Here is a 14,376-nt window from a genome sequence, read left to right on the forward strand (position 1 = left end):
TGCTGCCAGCCTCACTTTCAGCAGTAGGAGGCTGATTTTTAGTTTTAGTACTGTGGTTCCAGAACAGTTGATCCCTGGGTTCCTCCCGGGGCTGATAAGCAGCCAAGCAGAGATAGTGTTCAAGCTACCTCAAGCTAAGGCCACCCTGGGATAGGATAGGCTTTTGTACACCTCCCTCCTCCCATCAGCCACACCTTCTGTCCAGCCGGAATTTGAAGCTCAGCTGCTCTCAAGAGGCTGAGGGATCTCCAATGTGCAGTAATCTCATTGCCCTATTGGTTAGGATTTCCCCTGGCACTAGTCATCTGCTTCTAGCTCTTTCTCTCTAGTCTATGTTCTCTACTGTTTGGACCAGTCAGGTAGTTGGACAGTAAATGTTTAATATATGCTACAAAGTTAATAGGTCTTATATTTTGTATTGAAATTTCTCCAGGATCAATAAGTGCTTTCCAAGAGATTATTGGACTGTGTGATGTTCTTCTGAATAAAATACACAGAAATGTGAACAGATGAGAACAAAATTTGAGTTTATGTAAACTGCTACATCTGTTATATCCTCTGAGTGACATGGTTGATGACCTGTGTTGAATTACAAGCAGCTATTGTCAGAAACATTTCAAAGAATGATGGTCAGACTTTTTTCCTTTTTGATTGTGTTTCTAGTTACGGTTTTTCAAATTTGCCTCATTTCCTTCACTATCTTACCACATTTTACTTCCTTTCCTTTAGCAGATACTGTTAAATGTTATATTACTGAAATGATTATAATCAGCTGATAAGCTATCTGTGTATTAAGATTCTTCACATTTTTACCAAAATTTTCTAATTCTCCAAGATTTTGGAGGAAGAAATATGATTCTTTACTTTGGTACAGAACCTCATAGCTCAGCCTCCAGTGAGACAGAGCTGCATAGTCAAGTGCTCTGTCATATACATTATCAGATCTTTTATAAAAATAATCACTCATTTGCTTCACTTATTACAGAATATTGTAGTGTTATATCTCTACACTTTAATTGTAAAACTCAGTAGAATTAACTTTTGGGTATTGCTGGTTATTCCTTGCAACTTTAAGCTCACTGTTTCTTAATGAATTTCCATGTCAGATGCTCATCAGTCTATTAAAACATTTTTAGGGCTCACAATAATATCTTAGCTCTATTCTTTCTTAGACCTCACCTTCCTTGATCTTTTTACTATATGGTACAGTTAATCTACTCTCTCTTCTCAAATGGCCTTCTTTGCTTTTGTAACATTATATCTAAATTCTCTCTCTGCATTTTTAAAGATAATAACTTTATTTAAATATAATTCATATGCCGTCTTCATGATTTTCAGTCAATGGAAAGTGTGTGGAAACAATGCAGGCCATTCTAAGCCTGCTTCACAAACACCTGAATGCTATTTTCCATGTGATTTCCTCTTTTGGCTTGATGGTGAAATTCTGAGTAAAAACCTGAAGATGGAGGAGGCAGCAGAGGGAAGGAAAAGCAGAAAGAGCCTGGCTCTTTTAATCATTGCTTCGCTCTGAGAAGTACTTCCTTGGTCTGAAGGTAGGCAAGAGCTATCTGAATTTATATTCAAGTCATTGTTCAGCTTTAGATTTGTTTTAATAGTAGCCAGTGTAACCTTAACTAATACAAGAATAAGATACAAACACTCCAATAGAACATGAAAGTCAGCCATGCCAACACTGTTATTCCTGTTTTTATTTGTCAAATTCGTTATTGGAAAAACACTTAATTTTCTTCACGCTCTGTGTGTAAGCAAAAAATTTTATGTATAAACTTACAATTTGTATTTTTGTAAATTGCTTATGTCTTTGTTAAGATTTATCTGACAGTGTCTTTCTCTTATTCTTTGCATTTTATCCATTATATAGGTAGCAAATGCTTTTTCAGCTTTTTATTTTCTCATTAATTTTACTTTCTGCTGCATAAATATTTAATTAATTTTATGTAAAAACTTTATTATTTCCTTTTATGATTTTAGATTATTCTTACTACTTTTGGCATCATTTTCAAAAAGCTCTTCCCTGTCCTAGAAATACATATCAGGACTTTCACAAAATTAGAAACAAGTATTTATTTCAGAGGCAGAGAAATATAGACTGATAGAGGATGAGAGCTTCTATTCACTGGTTAATTCCCCAAATGCTTTCAGTTGCTAGAGCCCCGCTGGCTGAACCAGGATCCAAGAATGCTACTCGGGTCTACCATTTGGGTAGCAGGGACTCAGCTTCTTGCACCGTCCCTGCTGCCTCCCAGAATCTGCACTGGCAGGAAGCTGCAGTCAGAAACAAGCTGGAAATTGAAGCCAGGTTTTCAGATGTGGAATGCAGACATCTAAACTGTTAGATTAAATGCCTACTTCCATAAATCTTTTAAGACATGTAAATCTTTAATCAGTTGGGAACAGTCTTTCTGCTTCTAATGTTCAGCCCAAAATTTTACTCATAGAAGGCTTAATAAATGTTTACAAATTTAATTGACTCTTTTTAAAAATTTAGGACTGGACCAGATCCGCTTTTCTGAAGGTGTACTTCTTGAACCAACAGCATCAGCATCACCTGAAAGCTTGTTACAAATGCAAATCCTTGGGCCTCATCCCAGACTTATTGAAGGGCCCAGTAATTTGTGTTTTAACAACCACTCAGGGTGATTCTAATGAATTTTAAAGTTTGATAATACCTGGAATAGATACTAAGGCTACTTCTGCCAAAATATGAATATATCTTTTTCCACGTAAACAAAGCCCACTGCGGTGGAACATGATTCACTCCTTATTTCAGTTGAGTTGGAAATAGAAATAAGTAAACCTGAGGTCAACTCTACTGGGGCACAATGATGAGTTCCATGGGGATCATTTCCCTTGGGTCTCAGTCTCCACTTTGTGTGCCTACCCACACAGGGCTTCTTATCTCCCTCAGATGCTGATTTCTCAAGGAGGCTTCCTCTAGAGAACCCCAGTGAATCTGATCTTCCCCAAACAGCACAATGCTCTGAAGCCTTGTTCCAATCTGCTGTTAGAGTGTTCCAGCCACCCCATGACTCATATGGGTGAGATGTCTGTTTGCATAAAGACCCAACAACTTGGAGCAGCTGGCCAGCTCCCAAGTCTGCCCCGGGCATCTTGTTTTGCCATTGGCACCCTGAACCAATACCTGCAATTCTCTGGGGTTACAGAACATTTTGAATCATGTTCCAGTGATACTAGAAATCTGAGAACTTTAGTTTGTATTCTTCATTTATTTTCCTGAATTGCATCTGCTCTTAACCACTGACTTAAAATATTATTATTTTTTAAAGATTTATTTTTATTTCTTTGAAGGGCAGAATTACAAAGTGAGGATGAGACAGGGAGAGAGAGAGATCTTCCATCTGCTGGTTCACTCACCCAATGTCCATGGCCAGGGCTGGGCCAGATTGAAGCCAGGAGCTAGAAGTTTCTTCAGGGTATCCCACATGGGTAGCAGGGGTCCAAGGGCTCAGCTCATCTTCTGCCACCTTCCCATGTGCATTAGCAGGGAGCTGAATCAGAAGTGAGTGAGCAACCAGTACTTAAATCAGCACCCAAATTGGGATGCTGGCACTGCAGGCAGTGGCTTAACCTACTAGGCCACAGCACAACACCGGCCCTGAAATTATTATTCCTTTTTTTGCCCACTATACCCCTCAGAGTCCCATTAAAGATTGCATAGACATTGGCCTGGGGTTCATCCTTTAATAGTGTGGTAATTATTTCTCTTTTCCTCAAAGTTAGGAGAAACCAATTTGAAAGAACTCTTAGTTTCCATCTCTGGAAAAGCAGTGGGGAAGGTGTTTCAAATATAACCCCCTGAGATGATAGGAGGAGTATGCTGGTTATATTTTTTCAAGGATGGGCTAAGGGACTCACTCTTCGTAATCAAAAAACCAGAAACAAACCCAAGTTGTCTCATGAAACAGAATGAGAGTTCACACTTGTTCAACATGTGTTTCTCCTTGGTACATATTGCTCTGATATAAAACATATTCATGGTCTCATTTGACTTATTTTCATGAAAGGGAATGGTAGTGAGGTTTGGGTACTTGGTACAGAGATTCAAGTCAGAGGAATAAGAGAATTCCACTTAAACTATAAACCAGGCCTCGTTATCTCTTTTGAGTGTGTGTGTGTGTGTGTGTGTGTGTGTAAACTATAAACTAGGCCTCGTTATCTCTGTTAAATGTGTGTGTGTGTTCACACTGTGATTAGTCCCAGGCTATGCTGTGGCTCAACTGGAAATCCAAAAATGCCAAGGCCGTTTGTTAAGGATTAGACCCTGCTACATCGCGGCTGGCCTCCGACTTTGTTCTGTCCTTGGAGTCGGGAAGCGTGGTCTGCCTTCACTCGCAGGCCCACATTTGGACAGTACTCTTGCACTTTGACCTGAGAACATGCCCATTGCTGCAGTTTCCAGCATGTTAGTATTTAGGGACTTGTGTGTTATGGTGAGGGTGGAGAGGGAGGGAGATAATTGGCAGGCTGAATATGCTGATCTTTTCATACGCTCCTCTTCTACTTTGTCTGTAGCCACAGTTGGGCTTGCTCTTGTCTCCCAAGAGCTGCTGTGTGCTGTCTACAGCGCATGTCAAAGCCACCTTACACAGGCAGTGCGTTCCTGTCGTGACATCTCATCCCTCATCCTTCCTCAGATCTCGTCAGCCTACACGGTCTGCTCTGCCAACAGCTATAGCAAAATGACTGTGGGAAAGGCAATGACAGCAATAGCTGTTCAGCACTTTTTTTTACCTTTTTTTTTTTTTTTTTTTTTTTTGCTGCACATAAAATTCCAGCTTGGGGGAGTCTAAAGGAAGGTGCACTGGGCTTAGAAGAAGGTGAACTCTGAAATTTGCTCCTCTTCCTCCTCCAATACAGGGAAAATTGTGCTCTCTGGTCTCTGGCAATGATTTAGTGCCTCCTTTTGGTGATTGTCCATTCACAGAGCAGGGCTGGCAGTGTGCATCACAAGTTGTATGTGGTTACTGAGGCTTAGAGAATATATATTTCTCTTATGTGCCTATCATTTCTAAGACCTTTTGTTAATTCAGAAGCAAGGAGTTAGCCTCCCATCATCTGTAACCTTGCTTCTTCGTTGTTATGGCCAAAATCATATTCCATAGCACCTGCTTACACAGGTCAGTACTGGACAAGGAGAATGAGGTGGGAATAGATGCTTCCCTGCCCTCTAGGAGCTTGTACTCTAAGGCAAATGCCCAGGTAGAGCAAAACACTATTTCTGCACCCCTTTCTATGCAGTTACCTGGCAAACAGCTTGTCATCATAGGTGGAATTCAAAATCTCTGTATTCTAGACCCATATCCCAGGCCTGCCTTGGTCATTTACTAGCTGTGTGTCCATAGACCATTCATTATACTCATCTGAGTCCCAACTTCCTTATCTATAAGGAAGCCATGGCCATTCCGTTTATATTATGGTATTACTGTGACCTTAGGCTTTGTATTTAAAAACTGAGCTGATTTACAGTGAGAGTTCAATTCCTGATGGTTGTTGACAGTTTGGAAAGTGTATCCATTGTGGTGTGTGTGGACATCACATTTCTAGTAATGTGTGTGGATGGATACTAGGCTCTGGGTGAATACAAAAGAGTCAAGTTTTTGAAACCTGTTATTCCATATTAGTAGTCCTCACTTTTACTGCCTTTATTCTATCTGTTATTGAACTAGGTTATGGAACTAGAATGGAATGCTTATTAGCTTACCCCATTGATCTGAAGTTATCTGTATAGGTTAGCCTAACTATAGTATTTCAGTTAACCAGATTTTGCTTCTGGGTGATTTTTTGCAGCACAGTGATCGTTTGATGAATTCCCCTCCATTGACATTAGTAATGGTGACAGTTATACCACTGATATGGCTCATGGTGAGGGTTCTATATGTTTTCTATTAACTTTCTATAATTATATAATTTTATATAATTAATATGTTATATATTTATATATAATTTATATATTTATAATATTTATATATAATTTATATAATTAATTTTCTATAATTCTATAATTTTCTATAGGTTTTCTATTAATGAGACCATACCTTTAAATATTACTTTTTACAGTTCAGTTATGTATCTAATAATTTGCTAATTTGTATGTTCATGTACATTAGGATCATCCATCCATTATAATTAAATTGAGGAACACTGTTGCAGTTTAAATAATTATATTTGATTTTTTTGCTTAAGCAGTTGGTATTGGTGATGCTTATGCTAGATACAGTTCATATAGAGTGATTAATAGGCAAGATGAGTTTTATTTATATATCAAAGCCTATAACTAATCTTACAACTCCATGGGCCAATTTTCCATTACAGACTTAGGTAGGTAACCCGTGATTGTTTTCTGAACAGGAAAATGAGACTTCTGATGTTCTTTTTTCCTGCTCTCAGTCAGTCATCTAACAGCTTCTTACAGTTGTATAGCTCTTCATACTCTTCAAAGTTCGTTCACTTGAATTCCACGATACCCTATTTCTAGTTTCCACCTTCTAGCCTCCATTTATGAAGACAAATGCCAACTGTCCATAGTTGTAAGGGAAAAATCTCTGGAATTTTAAGCATTTTTCTTTAAGAGTTTGGTGATTCAGTTTACTGTGAAAACATAGGGCCATTTTTGGAAGAAGAAAAGGAAGATACAATTCACAGTCTTGAAATTTTTTCACATTCCAGAATTGTAAAGTGTGGATGTGTGCAGTAGATTTCTTGTTATATTAATCATATTGTACCTCTTTGTGTTGTTTCCAGTTGATTTATGTGTTACTGTAGCAAGATTATAAGCAATTTTAGGTCAAAGAACCTTTCTTAGAGCTTTACATGCCTCAGAATTCTCAGCATAGTTTAGGGAAAATTTAAGTACTCAGTGGATTCTTGCTCCATGGAGTTAAGAGTCACTTTTTGCTTCTCATGTCCTACCTAACATTAGGTTACATGAAGCTGACTTGTGGGAACTTGCTTATTATGTATGTTTTATGGATAGTAAGGCAATGCTTACTAGAAGGAGGGTCAATGAGATACAAAGAAATTCAGGTTGGAATAACTAGACCATGCCCTTTTTGGATACCTAATGACTCCAAATTACTTTTAGCATTGGAAGCTCATTAACTTTTTTCACTTAGTGGTAACACAAAATCTCCTCCGAGTATGTGAATTGCTTATTGCTTAAAAATGTCTCATAGAAGTTAAACTGAAATCAAGAAGAATTCCTGAGTTGGTTTCTAGTATCACAGAGCTAGATGGAAGTTATTTCAAGAATGGAGATCCTCTTAATCAGAGGTGGAGTTAGGAATAAGTAGAACTAGCAGACACCCATGTTTATGCCCAAGAAACATACTTAGATACTGGGATTTGAAAACATTCTGTAGCCCTGCCACTGTTAGCATTAGTATTTGTTGGATAAATGGTGCTATTAAGCAAGTGGCTGTCAGGAAAAAAGGAGACCAAGTATTTGAAGGTAAACACAGTATTCCATTACTAATACTTTTTTTTTTAAACTTTATTTCATATCTATTGTTAAATTACACAAAAATCAGTGAATGGTTTGTAGAGCTACACCATTGGACAGAAGTTTACAGTTGAAATCATGTGATTTACATGACAATGACAAATATGTATATTTATATCATCCCCTATATACAATAATCAGTATAGACAGAGAAAAACCATTACTAATACTTTCATGTTCCTTCCTATGGGGTCAAATGCTCCTCTTTGAGCCAGGGATAGTCATGGAAATTGTGGCTTCTCTTGAGTTCAGGTGATTTATTTTGTGCTTCTTCAGTTTCTCAAAGGTAGTCCGATCATCTGGTAGAAATTTCTTGAAGCAGCCATTTTCACGGGGTGAATGGGGACATACCAATTAATTGCCTGCTTTGGAAGGCTTGATAAAACATGGAAATATCTTGACATGTGATCCTGCTGCCACTTCTCTTGATGTTTTGTTAAAGATAGGAGTTGGAGGACCAGTTTTCCTGACACTGTTTACCACTACCTAACTTCAGTAGACCTTGCAGGGATATTCCCACGACAGGCAAGACAGATGGATTCTGCCCTTGTGTGAGAAAAGAGGGTGGTTTTACAGATTTGTGTGAAATGCTGAAATGTGACATTTGTGTGATTAAAAATACATGCTGGCAATGCCATCTCCAGAGTGGAAAAGTTTTGCTTTATAATTTCCATAACTCAAAAGACTGGTAATTTCTACTCTAAGTTTTAATTTATTGGTATTATATACTTATAAAATCCTGACCCTCTGCTAACTATGTTACTTACAGACAGCTAAAATCCAGAATTCATAACATTTTAACTGGAATCTTAAAAGTCTTATATTTATAGTCAGCTTATGAAAGAAAAGTATGCTGATGTAATGAAGACCTTTGTGACCTCATCAGTGGGGGATATAAATTATTATTTAGGAATGCTATAAAATGAGGGCCTTTTGTCAGGATCCCTTCACTTTGCTGGCTCATCTCTATGGTACATTTTAGATATTTGACCAAACTTGCCTTTAGTTTAGTTATTGTCTCAAGATATGTTTTTTTTAAAAACTTGTGTACTCTTCACTTTGGGATTTGATTATAAATTCACTATAAGATGCTATTCACCAGAAAATATCACAGCTTTACAATTATTGAATTTAAAATATCTCCCTCTCATATTTATGAGCCTTTATACAAATTAAGCGGTGTAACATTATTTTCTACTAATTTCTGTTTTTAAAATTTTTTGAGTGCCAGGTTCCATCAGATCTTGGCCACTTCATGTAAGCCCACACCACACAGAAATGATGAACCTATTCATAAATGTTAAGCAGAAAACACAAATATGAATATATAATAAACCCTAACTTCAAAAGTTGGAAACGATTGATATATTTGGACTCAAGAATTTCATGTTTCTATAATGACTTTAAGGGAATAGCTTTTAACCCAGTTTCAAGAATAACTGAAGAAGCCTCCTACCAGTGTAATTTAAAATTTCCTAAGAGGGCAGATATTATGTTGTTTTAATAAATTTTAAAATATGTTTATTTGCCATAATGTAAAACAATGATAAATTTTTTGTTTATAAATAATTGTACAAATTTGTGGGCTACAGTAAACCTCATTTTATAGCATTACTTTTATTTTTGAAGATTTATTTATTTACTTGAAAGAGTTACACAGAGAAAAAAGGAGAGGCAGAGAGAGAGAGAGAGAGGTTTCCATCCACTGGTTCACTCCCCAATTGGCTGTAAAGGCCAGAGCTGAACTGATCTGAAGCCAGGAGCCAGGAGCTTCTTCCAGGTCTCCCATGTGGGTACAGGGGCCCAAGGATTTGGGGCATCTTTTACTGCTTTCCCAGGACATAACAGGGAGCTGGTTTGGAAGTAGAGCAGTCTGGACTCGAACCGATGCCCATATAGGATGTCGGCACTGCAGGTGGGGACTTTACACTTTACACCACAGTGCCGGCCCCACTTTTTTTTTTTTTTTTTTTTTTAAATATAGCATTACTATACCAATACATGTGTATAATGTGTACTGACCAAATTAGGTAATTTTTGTTCTTTATGATTTGAGACTTGGAGCTCCTCCTTTTGTATTGCTTCAGAAATTTGTAATAGATTATTCAAATTGTGGTTACCCCACTGTGCTATATAATACTAGGAACATATTCCTTCTAATTGTGATTTGATACTCAGTATCTGACCCCTTACTGTCCCCCATAACCCTTCCAACATATAGTAATTGCTACATGTTCAGTTTGACTTTTTTTTTTTTTTTTTAGCTTCCACATGTGGGGAAAAACATCCAGTATTTGTCATTTTGAGTCTAGTTGATTTTACTTAATGTAAAGATTTTCTAGTTCAATCCATTTTGCTGCAATTGATGAGACTTCATTTTTTATGGTTGAATAATACTCCACTGTGTGCATATTTCATCTCTTCATCTACTAATGGACATCTTGATTGGTTCCACATTTTGGCAGTTATGTATAGGGGCTTGCAATAAAGATGGTAGTGCAGATATCTGTTTGATATAATTATGGACATAGTGGAATTACTAGATCATATGAAGATTTAATTTCTAGTTAACACTAATAATAAATGAAGATGGCAGGGAGCAATTCTTGGAGGTGATGGTATGTTTATGGCATTGATTGTGGTGATGGTCTGATGGGTGTATATTTATTTCCAAACTATTAAGTTGTATATATTAAATATGTAAAACTTTTTAAAAAATGATTTACTTGTTTATTTGAAAAAAAAAATCAGCAATGTAGAGGGTGAGACACTTCTTCCATCAACTAGTTTACTCTCCAAATGGCTACAACAGTCAGAGCTAGGACAGTCTGAAGCCAGGAGCCAGGAGCACCCTACTGGTCTAACACATGGATGGGCAAGCCTCCTTTTTTTTCTTTTCAGTTGCATTAAGAAGAAGCTGGATCAGAAGCTGGGCTTTGAACCTATGCTTCAACTTGGGATACTGGCATTACAAGCAGCAATTTAACAAACTGCTTCCTAACCAACTGTACCCCAACACCTATGCAAAGTGCAGCTTTTTGTATGGCTAGTTTTAGTTAGAGTCAGTTTTGGAAATCCTCATGCACTTTCCCTTGGTTGGTTCGATTTTCTAATTTTAGCTTCTACTTTCTAAGGTTGAACTTAGTTGTTTTCTCTTCACTCCTTGATTTCACATTTGTACTCCTGACTTCTGCTTATACTCAGACTTCTAGGACACCTGTATTCATTTTTGAGCTGCTCCAGAGGTTATCTTGTTAGATAGACTCTGAAGGCCAAATTTCCCAAGTGTCTAGTTGCCTTAGCCTGAATTCTTTATCACTATTGCTTGACTTGACTGCTTCCGAGTTTGGATGTGGACTATCTTCTAGTTTCACCAAGTGCCCTGACACCAGGGTCTAGCTCCTTGCCAGTAAGAAGTCTAGCAGTTCGGAAACCACCTGTGGAAGGCAGAACAGGGAAATTCCATTTATACATTTTCTGAGTTTTTAGTTTATGTATCTCCTTTGGGTTTACTTAAAGTGAATTGCACCTTCTTTCATAATTTCCTTCTAAGATTTGGTTTCCAGGATAAAATAAGATTCTTGTTTGTATTTTGAATAACAGAATATTGTGGTTGGGTTTTCTAGCAAAAGGAAACATTGTGATGTAAAACCTGTGATTTGAAGCTATGTGGCTTTGATTCAAGCCTGATTTGAAAGAGGATGACTCATCAAGTACTGTAGGAAAAGCAAGTCAGTGGACATTATATTAATTTGGTTTATAAAAGGGTCAATCAGTATCATACCTCAGAGAGCAGTCACAAAAAATCAGATTCAAATAGGACTAATTAAAAGGAATTTCTAAGAATAACTCTGCATAATGCCAAATTAAAAAGCAAATTCCCCTGAGGAGTTAGAAGTAATAAGGTAACCTTAGAGATTTTTCGGTAAGAAACTGTGATTAAGGCCAGAAAGAGCCCAGGGGAATGTGACTGAAGGCTATAGACCAGAAGCAAGAATAAATTGATAAATTTTACTAGTCCCAAAAGGTTATTCTCAAAGACAAGGTCAAAAATCAAAAATCAAAAAAGACATATTAAGGATGTCATAAGTATCCAAGTCTTGTTTTATTGATGACCGGGTTACTGCTGCCTGGAGACCATATGGGAGTAAAAGACTTGGAAGCCACAGACAGTTAGAAAAGGGAGAAAGAAAGGTGAAAAATTAGCCAGGAGAGGAATGATAGGTTGGCATCTGGAAGACACTAGATTAAGTGACAAGTGAAAAGTCAGCAGGACCAGGAGAAGATGGAAACATTGTTTGGCATATATGAGAATAATGGATTTAGCAGGTAGCCTGAAGGTTAGGTGAACCCTGGAATACATTTTTTTAAGCTAATTTCACTTTTTAAAAAAACTTAATTAACTTTAACAAAGTACCAAAGAATTTGGGGAGCACATAGACATAGTTACAATACAAGTCCTTGAGGACAGAGGTCCTTCGTGGGAAATTAGAGCACAGTGACACTTGTTAATTTAACAATTAACACTCCTGTGTATGATGTCAGTGATCACTCGAGAGTCTTGACATGAGCAGCCTAGCTATGGAAGCCTTTTGAGTCCACAAGCTGTCAATATTTAGACAGGGCTATAAGCAAAGTAGAAGTTCTCTCTCCTCCCTTCAGAGAAAAGTACCTCTTTCTATGATGACAATCTCTTTCCACTGGAGTCTCACCTACCGAGATCCTTCATGTGGGAGATGATTTTTACCTCAGTGTCTTGGATGCCATTATCTTTATACCACATGCAATATACACACTGATTTCCTGAGCTTTCTTTCATGGTCTTTCCAATAGGGGAGTCTGATGATTCTTTTTATTTCTGTTGTGTCTGTTGTTACATTCCCTTTTTCATCTCTAATTTTATTGATTTGGGTCTTCTCTCTCCATTTTTTGGTTAGTTGGGCCAATGGTGTGTCATTTTGTTCATTTTAAAAAAAACCCAGCTCTTCGTTTTGCTGATCTTTTGTAATTTTTTTTGAGATTCAATTTTGTTAATTTCTTCTCTAATTTTAATTATTTCTCTTCTACTAGTTTTGTGTTTGGTTTGCTGTAGTTTTTCTAGATCATTTAGATGCATTGATAGCTCATTTATTTGGTGCCTTTCCAATTTCTTCATGTAAGCACCAATTGCTAAACTTTCCTCTTAATACTTCTTTTGCTGTATCCCATAAGTTTTTTTTGATTGGATCTTCCTTCCTTCCTTCCTTCTCTCCTTCCTTCCTTCCTTCCTTCCTTCCACAGGTAGTGTTATAGACAGTGAGAGAGAGAGAGACAGAGAGAAAAGTCTTCCTTCCATTGGTTCACTCCATTTGAAAGCCAGGAGCCAGGTGCTTCCTCCTGGTCTCCCTTGTGGTTACAGGGGCCCAAGCACTTGGGCCATCCTCCACTGCCCTCCTGGGCCACAGCAAGTAGCTGGACTGGAAGAGGAGCAACCGGGACTAGAACCCGGCACTCATAGGGATGCTGGTGCCACAAGGCGGAGGATTAACCAATTGAGCCACGGCGCCGGCCCACCTTATGTTTTGATATGTTGTGCTGTTATCTTCATTTGCTTCCAGAAAGTTTTTGATTTCTCTTTTGATTTCTTCTGTGACCCAGTGTTCATTCAGGAGCATGTTGTTTAGTCTCCATGTGTTTGCATATGCTCTAGGGATTCCTGAGTGGCTAATTTGCAGCTTCATTCCATTGTGGTCTGAGAAGATGCATGGTATGATTTTGTTTCTTTTGAATTTGCTGAGACTTGCTTCATGACCTAGTATGTGGTCAGTCCTAGAGAAATTTCCATGCACTGCTGAGAAGAATGTGATTTCTTTAAGTGTATGATGAAAAGTTCTGTAGGTATCTGTTAGATCCATTTGGTCTATAGTGTTGATTTAATCTGCTGTTTCCTTGTTGATTTTCTGTCTGGTTGATCTGTCCATTTCTGAAAGTGGAGTATTGAAGTCCCCAATACTATTGTATTGGAGTCTAAGTCTCCCTTTAAGTCCCTTAACATATCTTTTAAATAGCCTGGTGCCCTGTAATTAGGTGCATATACGTTTATAATAGTTACATCTTCCTGTTGTATTGATTCCTTAATTATTATATAATGCCCCTCTTTGTCTCTCTTAACAGTTTTTGTGTTAAAGTCTATTTAGTATGATATTAAGATGGCTACACCAGCTCTTTTTTGGTTTCTGTTGGCATGGAATATCTTTTTCCAACCTTTCACTTTCAGTCTGCATGCATCTTTGTTAGAGAGATGTGTTTCTTGTAAGCAGCAAATAGATGGGTTTTGTTTCTTAATCCATTCAGCCAGTTCATCTTTTAACTGGGAGATGAGGCCATTTACATTCAGTGTGATTATTGATTAGTAGTGACTTTGCCCTGCCATTTTTTCAAAGATATTGCTAATACATAGTTTGAACTTTCTGTGATTTTTTACTGAGAGATTTTCGTCCTTTACCTGCTTACGTATTGTTGACTGTGTTTCTGTGTGTAACACATCTTTTGCAGGGCTGGATGAGTGGTGAAAAATTTTTCAATATCTGTTTGCTATGAAAGGTCTGTATTTCACCTTCATTCACAAATGAGAGCTTTGGAGGATATAACATTCTGGGATGACAGTTTTTTTTTTTTTTCTCGTAGGACTTGGGCTATATCTTGCTATCCCTCCTAGCCTGTAGGGTTTCTGTTGAGAAGTAGGCTGTGAGTCTAGTTGGAGATCCACTGAGAGTAATCTGGCATTTCTCTCTTGCACATTTTAGAATCTTTTCTTTATTTTTCATTATGGCGAGTTTGATTACAATGTGTCATGG

The 14,376-nt window shown here is 37.6% G+C and overlaps 1 long non-coding RNA gene across 7 annotated transcripts in view; it reads left to right on the plus strand.

Moving 5' to 3' along the window:
• Nucleotides 1-1,406: 1,406 nt before the first annotated feature.
• The window catches only part of LOC103347702 (uncharacterized), a 465,331-nt gene continuing 452,361 nt past the window's right edge, over nt 1,407-14,376 (plus strand). For all 7 annotated transcript variants that reach the window (XR_016230483.1, XR_016230485.1, XR_016230488.1 and 4 more), the window contains exon 1: nt 1,407-1,553. This is a non-coding gene — a long non-coding RNA (uncharacterized LOC103347702). The remainder of the gene's footprint in view (nt 1,554-14,376) is intronic.

This window comes from Oryctolagus cuniculus, chromosome 2 (genome assembly GCF_051225735.1).
Source record: "Oryctolagus cuniculus isolate XC-2025 breed Fujian yellow rabbit chromosome 2, ASM5122573v1, whole genome shotgun sequence".
Classification (NCBI taxonomy): Eukaryota; Metazoa; Chordata; class Mammalia; order Lagomorpha; family Leporidae; genus Oryctolagus; species Oryctolagus cuniculus.